This window comes from Convolutriloba macropyga, chromosome 1, assembly GCF_964194025.1.
Source record: "Convolutriloba macropyga chromosome 1, txConMacr16.3, whole genome shotgun sequence".
Classification (NCBI taxonomy): Eukaryota; Metazoa; Xenacoelomorpha; order Acoela; family Convolutidae; genus Convolutriloba; species Convolutriloba macropyga.
Genome location: NC_134468.1, coordinates 76,850,768 through 76,860,327, shown reverse-complemented (window position 1 = coordinate 76,860,327; position 9,560 = coordinate 76,850,768). Strand labels below are relative to the sequence as shown.

Below are 9,560 nucleotides of genomic sequence, written 5' to 3'. Positions count from 1 at the left end.
GTGTTGATAAATTTAATGCTTTATAAAAAAAATGCATATACTTGTTATCTTTGTTCGCAAGTAGGTTCACGTAGCTTACGGTTTATAGAGCTATGGCTTTAATTAACTATTATCTAAGGTCACATACGTATAAAAGTTTAAAATGAACAGTCTCAAGTACGCCGTGGGGCATACTTGAGACTATATTAACCAATCACTTTGATTCAATTAGAAATATTACGACACTGGTTTGATCCCAACTTACCGCGCCTCCTAACTTCGTAGTTGTTTACATTATGTTGACTAAAAGTGATAAAAACAAGTTGCCTACCATGCCTTTTAGTTCTTCAAAAGACACAGAGTTTGGATATTGCTATTTCGACATTCCCCAAACCGAAAAGCGTTTGGTCATGACAACTTTTTTTATCACTTTCAGTCAACATAATGTAAATAACTACGAAGTTAGGAGGTGCGGTAAGTTGGGATCAAACCAATGTCGCCATATTTCTAATTGAAACAAAGTGATTGGTTAATATAGTCTCAACTAAGCCCCACGTCGTACTTGAGACTGTTCATTTTAAACTTTTATACGTATGTGACCTTAGATAATAGTTAATTAAAGCCATAGCTCTATAAACCGTAAGCTACGTGAACCTACTTGCGAACAAAGATAACAAGTATATGCATTTTTTATATAAAGCATTAAATTTATCAACACAACCCCACACTTCTGTGTGGGAGAGAATCAAACATTAATAGTGTAGGGACCCATGTATTTTACATACAAGGTAACTCAGAAGAGATGTGACCCTAGATAGTATAGAGCAGAGACCAAACACAATTTACATACAAACCCATACAAAACAAATGTGACCTCAAATTCTTCTGTAAAGAAACCACAGTGCGCCCAATGAAAACTATATGGTATAAACAAAGAGAGCTAAATTGTGCAACTAGGTGTGAATAAAGTCTATTCTCCAATCATACGTTTGGTCTTAGAAAAGGCGAACCTTGTTTTAATTAAACACTTGTGAAAGAATTTTGTACTTGTGTTCATCTCTTTTTTTGCACTTACTTAACAGTTAACTAATGAAACGAACTTGAAAACAAGCTGCTAACTTGAGTCTGCTATTTTTTTTGAGAGAACTCTTGTTTAACGAACAGTGTTTGAAAATTTTGTCGTTCTGATACTACAGAGAAGAAAAAACGATTTGTGGTACACCTACCAGGTTTGTTTGATACCAAAGCTCTTTATTAACGCAATGGCTGCCCTACCGGAAAAACGGAGCCGGCTGAATGCAGTATCCTTACTTCTGGAGGACACTTACCATCAAAAAACTAAGTCACAAATGCTTTCAACTGACGAATCTTTGCCGGAAGAAGTGAGACGTATCTTGTACAGATACGACTGCGATTGTGAGCCGTCAATCGAGAATCAACTCGGCACAAAAGAAGCCTACGAAAACTTGGTTGATTTGTGGGGTGTCAAATCATCACAATCCTCACCGGACAGTCAGCCACCGAGTGTGTCAGTTAGTGTTCCAACAACTCCTGCTGTGGATCCAAGTACAACTGTTACTCCAACCCCAAGCCCATCACTCTTTGATGATTTCAATGTAAAATTGGGTTTCAACAAAAAATTCAAAAAAAATGCATAAAGTCCTTTTCAAACAAAAACCTCAAGAAACAAATTGTTCTTGGTATGTTGATATAATACCAACGCTTCTGTTGGGTATATCTTCAGGTGTTAGTTAAATTAGTAAAACATCATTTTTTCAGCAAAAAGGAGGAAAAAAGAATGGAATTTTTCATAAAAAATGAGATTTTTACGTTTTTCTGCTTAATTAATTATATTCGACGGAATGAAAACTCAAAACCTGATCGTCATCACCAAGTGATTTTCGTGGGCTTTCGATATGAATAAAAAATTGACCACATTTTGTCTAAAAAATTGAAAAAACAAATTTTTTTTTTGTTTTTCACGGTGACATTTGACCCCAAAAAAATTCGGCTCCAACAGATAGTTGGAATGAAACTGACTATTGGTTTGACACTATCAGACACTGCACTACAAAAAAGCTCATAACGCTTGTCAATTTAAACACAATTCTTCATGAGATAATTACCCATTAATTAACAGCTAATTAGCACATTATTAGTCTAATTAGTAATAAACAAAAAAATGCTCCTGTTTTACGGATTTGCAATCAGTGATACATGGTTGTCACTTTTGGTCATTCAACGGGCTCCTACACCGATTTTCAAACATCTGGACGTAAACGTCTCATTAACATCTGGCCTTAATTATCATTTGAAGTACCCGAAATAATAATGAAACACCAGGTTTTTTTCTAAAAACCGATTTTTTGGGGGCTGGTGACAAAATCATCTCATTACAGCTGTCATCGAAAAATGCTTGCGGGGGGGGGGGGCTTGTCATTAGCTGTCATGTGATGACATTGATTGATCATGATTGACAGAAAACCTAACTTTTTTCCTGTTAAAGATGAGGAATTTTTTTTTGTGTCGGGTCCCACGTTTGTGTCCGGGGAGCATTTTTTGTCATGAGGCTCAACATCATCAGACGCACCCATCGGCATCTACAGTGAAACTCCTTAAAAAATTGCTTTTTTCAACATCAAGCGAAAAAAGTTGAACATTTCATTTGCTTTTAGTGGTTTTATTAACTGTTCAAACACCGTGACAGTTATAAAACTTTGCATCGTAACACTCCCACGCATCCACTGTACTTAAAGTTTAACAAAGTGTACAAAAAAGCAATGTTTCTGGAATATTTTTTTAAAAAGTCTGTGGAAATCAAATCAAATTTTTCTTTTTACGTAGGCTACTGAAGTGCAATATCACATCTAATGGGTTGAAACACAAATGTTTTCTCTTTCTTTATGCCATTAGAGCATATTAGCTATCAAAATGAAGAAAAAAGATTAAAATAAATGATTAAAATTCAAAGTTTACTTTGACTTGATCTAAAAATTCTTTAAGCAATCCAAAAAATTGCAAAAGATATGCTTTGGCACATCACATATACCTAATATCTAAAAGGATCTACCCATGGTTTAAAAAGTCTTTCTGAATATTGTACTAAAAATTTGAAAATATCAAACAAGTTTTATCTTGTCAGTGTTGTTCAGTGGGAAACGTAAAGCGCTACTTTTAGTTCAACGCAACTTGATATGTTCATAGTAGTTGATTAAACCTGGATAAAATAGTAAACGCGCGCTCTTATTTTCCAATCAAATACAAAATTTTTGAAAAATTGAACAGGGCGCTTCTTATAAGAGCCTCGTTTGGAATACAAACAAATTCGCCCTTTGAAGTTGAGTTACATGTTTACGAAAGTTGTTATTATCTGTGCTAACTTTTGAATCTTGAACTTTTCAACTATGGCTTTCAATTGCAAAAATTTTTCAGCGACTTTTGCTAACAGAGGAAATCAATCTCGCCATTAGCATCGTTGTCACGTCGACGAATTAGGTTTACCCGTCTTTACCTAGTGTATTTGTACATTCATTTGTCGATAACTTTCTGAACTGCAGCAACACATGAGGAAATATCACCAAAAGTTTACAAATTGTTGTCTGTCCTCCTATATGAGCATTAACGACACCAGACTATTTGCTCAGCATATGAGTTCTTTGCATTCTTTACCTGTCTTTCGCGATCAATTCCAACCAACTCGAGCACCGGCTGAAACTGCCTTTAATGGTACCCTTCAGAGCTACCATCTGCCGCCACCAACAACCCAAGCCAACACAGACCTTGCTCAGTTCATGCTCCCGGCAAAAACCACAAATCAGTTCGGTTATAGAACAAAAACTCTCAAGGATCACAAAAAGTTCAATTTTGTTCTCATCTTCAACTCCAAAAACCGAGTCAAAACGAAGATCAGGAAGATGAGCTTTTTGAAATTTAGGCAAATTCGCTCATGACAACCGTTTATAGTCAGGGACATAGCAGGGAGACCTTCTGGACTATGGTCGAGAAGATGATGATAGTGCTAACTACATTTGCCTCTAATGGTAGTGGTTGGGTGCTTGAGAAAGTTATCAAAATAATTGTGGACTTTGCCCGCTACCGACCTATAACCGGCTCAGCGTACATTGCATTACATTCAAAATTAAAAAATTGCCGCAGTGTGCTTAATATCCTTAACCATTAGGATGCAAATTGTTTCCTTTACTGCTATTTTTCCGCATATCATATGCATAACAATATTAGCTTAGATCGACCACGAAGGAACTACAACACAGACAAAACTTCACCCAAAACTTACAAGCAAGCCAACCTTCATCAACCAACTGGACACTTCGATATGCCCATGGGGCTAGAAGGCATCAATCAATTCGAAAATTTCAATGAAGTGCGAATCAACGTTTTTGGTTATGATGATAGAGACCTATTTCCACTCAGAGTGTCAAAGTTTGTCTCAAACTTCACAATGGAACTATTGCTTTGATACGAGCTGACTGTTACCATTATGTATTGATTACCAACTTTGTTAAAGTAGTCTGTCAACTCCGAAATACCAAATTCCGATTTGCGTTTTATATTTGCCGGAACTGTTTCTGATTGTGTGAAGAAGGCTTTGCAAAGCTTACCGAACATATGGAGACCTGCTGTGCTACAGTATCCGATAAGTGCAGCTAGCGAATGTTGGATATGTAACGAGCCCTTGATCTGTTGATCTGGATCACTGCCACTACAGCGCACAATTTCGTGGCTGTGCTCATGAAAAGTGCAACCGAGCACAAAGGAAAGTCAACATTACCCCTGTGGTGGGTCATAATATACAAAATAATGATCTTCATCACAATTGTTTAGTCCTGCAATCTTGTGAGCCAACGACCACTGTAAGTATAACTCCGTATAGTGACAAAAAATACATTTCCATGAATTTTGGAGAACTCGTGGAGACCATAACCCTAGATGATGGAAAAATGATCACAAAGTATGAAAATCTCAGCTTTATTTATTCAATCAAAATGATGATTACGTCTCTCAAAATATTGGTTGACATTTTGCCAAGAGATCGTTTTGGAATACTTGCTTCTGTCTTTCCTAACTTATCCTCAACAGAATTGAAGCTCTTCCAGCAAAAAAGATTTTACCCCTCTTCATATGTTAGCAGTCGAGAAAAGTTCAGCGAAAAATACTTACCGCCTCTTAATGAACGGTGTAACACTTTAGAAGGAAACGCAGTACCAAAAACTCAAAAAAAACTTGATCCACGCCAGGACGATGTGGAACACTATGAATTGTCAAACTCTACAAGACTACCACGATGCATACCTGAAAACCGATTGTGCTCTTCTCGCATGCGTTTGTGAGTTCCACAGAAAGCTCAGTTTCTCCACCTACAAACTCGATTGCATGCACTTTTACAAACTGCCAAATATGGCTAAGGAAGCATCCTTGAGAATATGCAAGGCGGAGGTCGAATTGCTAACAGAACGCGAGCACCTCGATATGATAGAAGGAGCAGTACGTGGGGGAGTATGTTCAGTCTACGAGATGAGAAAGTTTACAGCAAAGAATAAATAATTACCAGATTATGACTCCTCTGAACCTTCGACATTTGGGTTCTGCGTGGACGCCAATAACCTATACGGTGGCGTCATGCAGAATGAAAAACTCCCTCGGTCAGATTTTATGCTAAATTCTGATTTTTTCAATGGCTGAGATACAAAACTGTCCTGATGATAACCCTTGTCGGTTAATTCGCGGAAGTCGACTTGCATTATCCAGCAAGTCTACACGGTTACTATCTGGACTTCCCCGCTCGCACCATAGAAAAATATTGTTGAGGATGACTGGCTCAGCGACTACCAAGTAAATTTGCGAGAGATTCATAACTTACCCCCCCCCCCCACAATAATTCCAAAACTGTTGCAGACTTTCTTCGACAAAGCACATTGTGCTGCATTGCAAGCTGTTGAAACTGTATGTTACAGTGGGATTAGCGGTTAGGAAAATGCATTGTGTGCTACAGTTTACTCAAAACAATTGGTTAACACCCTATATAACCCTGAGGAGACAACAGTGAGAAGAGACAAGCGACTTCGAATAAGTTTGAGAAGAGTTTCTATAAACTAATGAAAAACGCTGTTTGTGGGAAAAACTGCGACTCGAAACGTCGGATGAAAATTGAGCTTACGAGAGACGCAAGACGAACCCTAACCATAGTAAGCAAGCTTGAGTTTGATAAATTCAAAGTGTTTGGCGAGAACATAACAGCTCTCTCCTCCCGTCCAAGAAAGATCTATTGGGATACACCGACTAAAGTAGGGGCTTCAATACTTGATCTAGCGAAATACTACATGTATCATTTTCACTATTGAGCAATGCGATCTTCATTTGAGTGTCGATCACTCTATAGTGATACTGATAGCTTGCTATACCGGATCAATTGCAAAGATCTCTACCGTGATCTGAAGGAGAGCAATCTTCTTTATCAATTTGACATCTCAAATTTATCCAGAAGGTCACGAACTGTACAGCGAAGCAAATAAATGCGTCGTCTTAAAACTCAAAGACGAATTTGCTGGGGATTATATAAAAGAGTTTTTATGTCTGAAGCCAAAGCTGTACAGCATTACCTCCGCTAGTGAGTATTTTACGTTTAATAATGCCAAAAAACTAACAAAGTACCGACTACATTTTTTCCTTTTCATAGGTAACCGAAATGTCCGCCAAAGAAATAACCAGTACAGCCCAAAATTTGTTTCGACATCCAGAGACTACAATAATACGCTTGTGACTGGTAGTACACTGCGCGATGAAAACACGAGGATTGTTTCGGAAAAGCGTGTTCTACAAACGGTTTCAACGAAATAAATATGTCTCTCTGCTTTTGATAATAAACGCCACAATTTGAATGAGGGAATTAAAACACTACCATTCGGCCACTGTAAAATTGATCAATGCCGAGTCGAAAATTTTTCTTGGGATGGCGATGAAGTAGAGTGGGACTACGATCCTAGACTCGATTCCAAACTGGGACCATAATAATAGTTTTGTTGTGTCAGGTACAACAATAAGTGAAAGCCCGGAAGAATGAAACACCTGCCCCGGTATTTGCAATGACAAGTATTATTAACGAGGACGATACTGATAGCGATAATATTGTAGATTTGATGCTACCACCAGCACCAGCTCCAGCTCTTCCTCCCCTAACCCATTCTTTAAATAGGAAGCTAATGAGTGCAGTGAGAGTAGTAGCGATCATGAAGAAGAACCAGCATTTGAAGTTGCACGCAGACAAAAAACTTGTTCCTAAATACCTAAATTGCGCCTTTTGAATTCGTAACTGTGTAAATTTTGTGTTTATGAGTGCTAAAATACGTTTCAATAAATTAATCACTTGCAGCTCTTATCGGAACGAAATTGAATTTAGAACGAAGTTGGCTGTTTGATCGAAAACAAGTTTGCCGCCTTGGAAGTAGTCTTACATAATCACATCTGGTAAAGAATGAATGTTAATCCCTTTCCGTCTAGGATAACCCCCTATTATCCCATTTTTAAGTATCTTAGGATAACCCCCCACTCTCTTGAGACAGTATTTACTTACTACTAATGTTTTTTCTGAAACACAATTATTCTAAAACTGTTATTCTTTGTCAAAATTTATCAAGATCTCAGCTAGTTTTGCCAAGAAAAATTCTTGCCATATCTTGATCTTACCAAGATACTTCAAAAATTTTTTGCCAATCAAGATATTGGCAAGAAGTTTTAAATTTTGCAGAAATTATCAAGATCTTGCATGACATGTGAAGGTGTATCTAGTTTCCTTTCACTGGGTCAATACTTCTGCGTATGTAGAATCGCTCAAATTATGGAAACTTCAAAATAAATTAATTCCTTCAGGAGGAGAAATTTTTTTCATCTACTTTCAGTTGTTCGCCGCAAACTTGTAATCAGCTTTTGATGCGATAACAAAAATTGGATAATTTACCGGTGAAAAAAAAGTTAACGCCCAATGAACGCTAAGAAATCTGCTTCCTCATTAGACTACGAGTTTATCACTTTTGTTTATCGCCACTGTTACTATATAAACAGTGGCGATAAAAAATTTTTGATAAATTTTCAGTCTAATCACGGCAACAGTGTGATAATCAATATTACTGCATGGTTTTTTATCGCCATTGAGAAGTTATCAAATTTCAATGCGAAGCCGAGTAGTTGAATAAATTTGAAAGGGCGATAACAGCTGTGTAGTAATGTTTTTAGTTAACTCTTGCAGCGATTACAAGTGTTGCCCTACTTAATTACACTGTTGTCGTGATTGGACTACGAGTTTATAACACTCTTTTGTTGCAGCTGTTTATATTGTAAAATTGGCAAAGAAAGAGTGCCATAAACTCGTAATCTAATGACGGAGCAGACTTCGTAATTTGAGTTGGGAGTTAACGTGTTGTTGGACTGCATCTGTTGTTATGCAGCTGTTGTAATTGCAACGAAAACTTAAAAACATTACCACTCGACTCTTCTCGCCTTATCGAATATATACAACCACGCGTCGGAGTTTGGTAATTTCTCAATTTCTATGGCAATAAGATCGGGGTTGTTATATTTACTATCCTTGCAAATACGGAAAGTTTATCTAAACAATTTAGTATTCAAGCTTAAAACTATTGAACTTTTCTTAAATTAACCAAAATTTTAACCATAGATAAGTTTTTGAAAAAAATAATCAGAGCGTTCCAAAATGTCAAAACGAAACCTATTTTATAGGGGAAAAACGTTTAAATTTCTTACCCTGTTTGTAGAGTGCCTTTTGAAATGCAATGAAGAAAATAATGTTGCTGAAGAAGGCACCTACATATTGGGAAAAGGGGTTAGAAATAATTTTTTCTATTTAGTTCAAAACCTTTTGAATATGATTCGATATGAATTGATTTTAAATCAAGGCAAATAATAACAGATAAAACATAACATAAGACATCCGGTTAAAGCTTCTGAAGACAAGGTGCTTTTCGAAAATTGATCTTGTTCGATTATTTTTTTTGATCGAAATCAGACATAACAATAAAATGTACATTTAAAAAACATTTATCTTTTGTTAATGGTTCTTTAAACATAGCGCTTGGGGCGAAAGATATCTTTACAGCCCAAGCTAAGAAAAATAGGTTCAAATTTTATTAAGCGGGGGTGGGGGTGGGGGTGGGGGTGGGGTAGGAAGTTTTGGGGCAGCGGATGATTTAATTAGGATGAATATCCCACGGATATTGATGGTCAGTTAAGTCAGAATCTGATAAAAAAAAAGGAGAGAGAAAGAATTTATAGTATATTGCAGACTAAAAGCGCGAATATTCGTGTACATATCTACATTAAAACCACCTTATAGTCTGTGGCTCGCTTTAATAGATACTTTTTCTCCCTTTTTTGCAATTTGACACAAATAACAAGGCCAAAGGTACCATAGCCAATGTACTATTACAGGATCTTACTTAGCAATATTAGCCACATAATTTGAGAGCATAAATGCGCTGCCCGGCCCATAAATAACTATCCCGTGCAAGCTCAATTTCCAAAAAGAAAACAACCCCCCGCTGAAAGGTGAA

The 9,560-nt window shown here is 36.9% G+C and overlaps 1 protein-coding gene across 1 annotated transcript in view; it reads right to left on the bottom strand.

The window, feature by feature from the left end:
* Positions 1–8,835, bottom strand: part of LOC142342850 (uncharacterized) — a 111,970-nt gene extending 103,135 nt beyond the window's left edge. Inside the window, exon 1 of the mRNA XM_075394477.1 lies at positions 8,755–8,835. The gene's annotated coding sequence lies outside the window, so the exon portion shown is untranslated. The remainder of the gene's footprint in view (positions 1–8,754) is intronic.
* Positions 8,836–9,560: the final 725 nt, after the last annotated feature.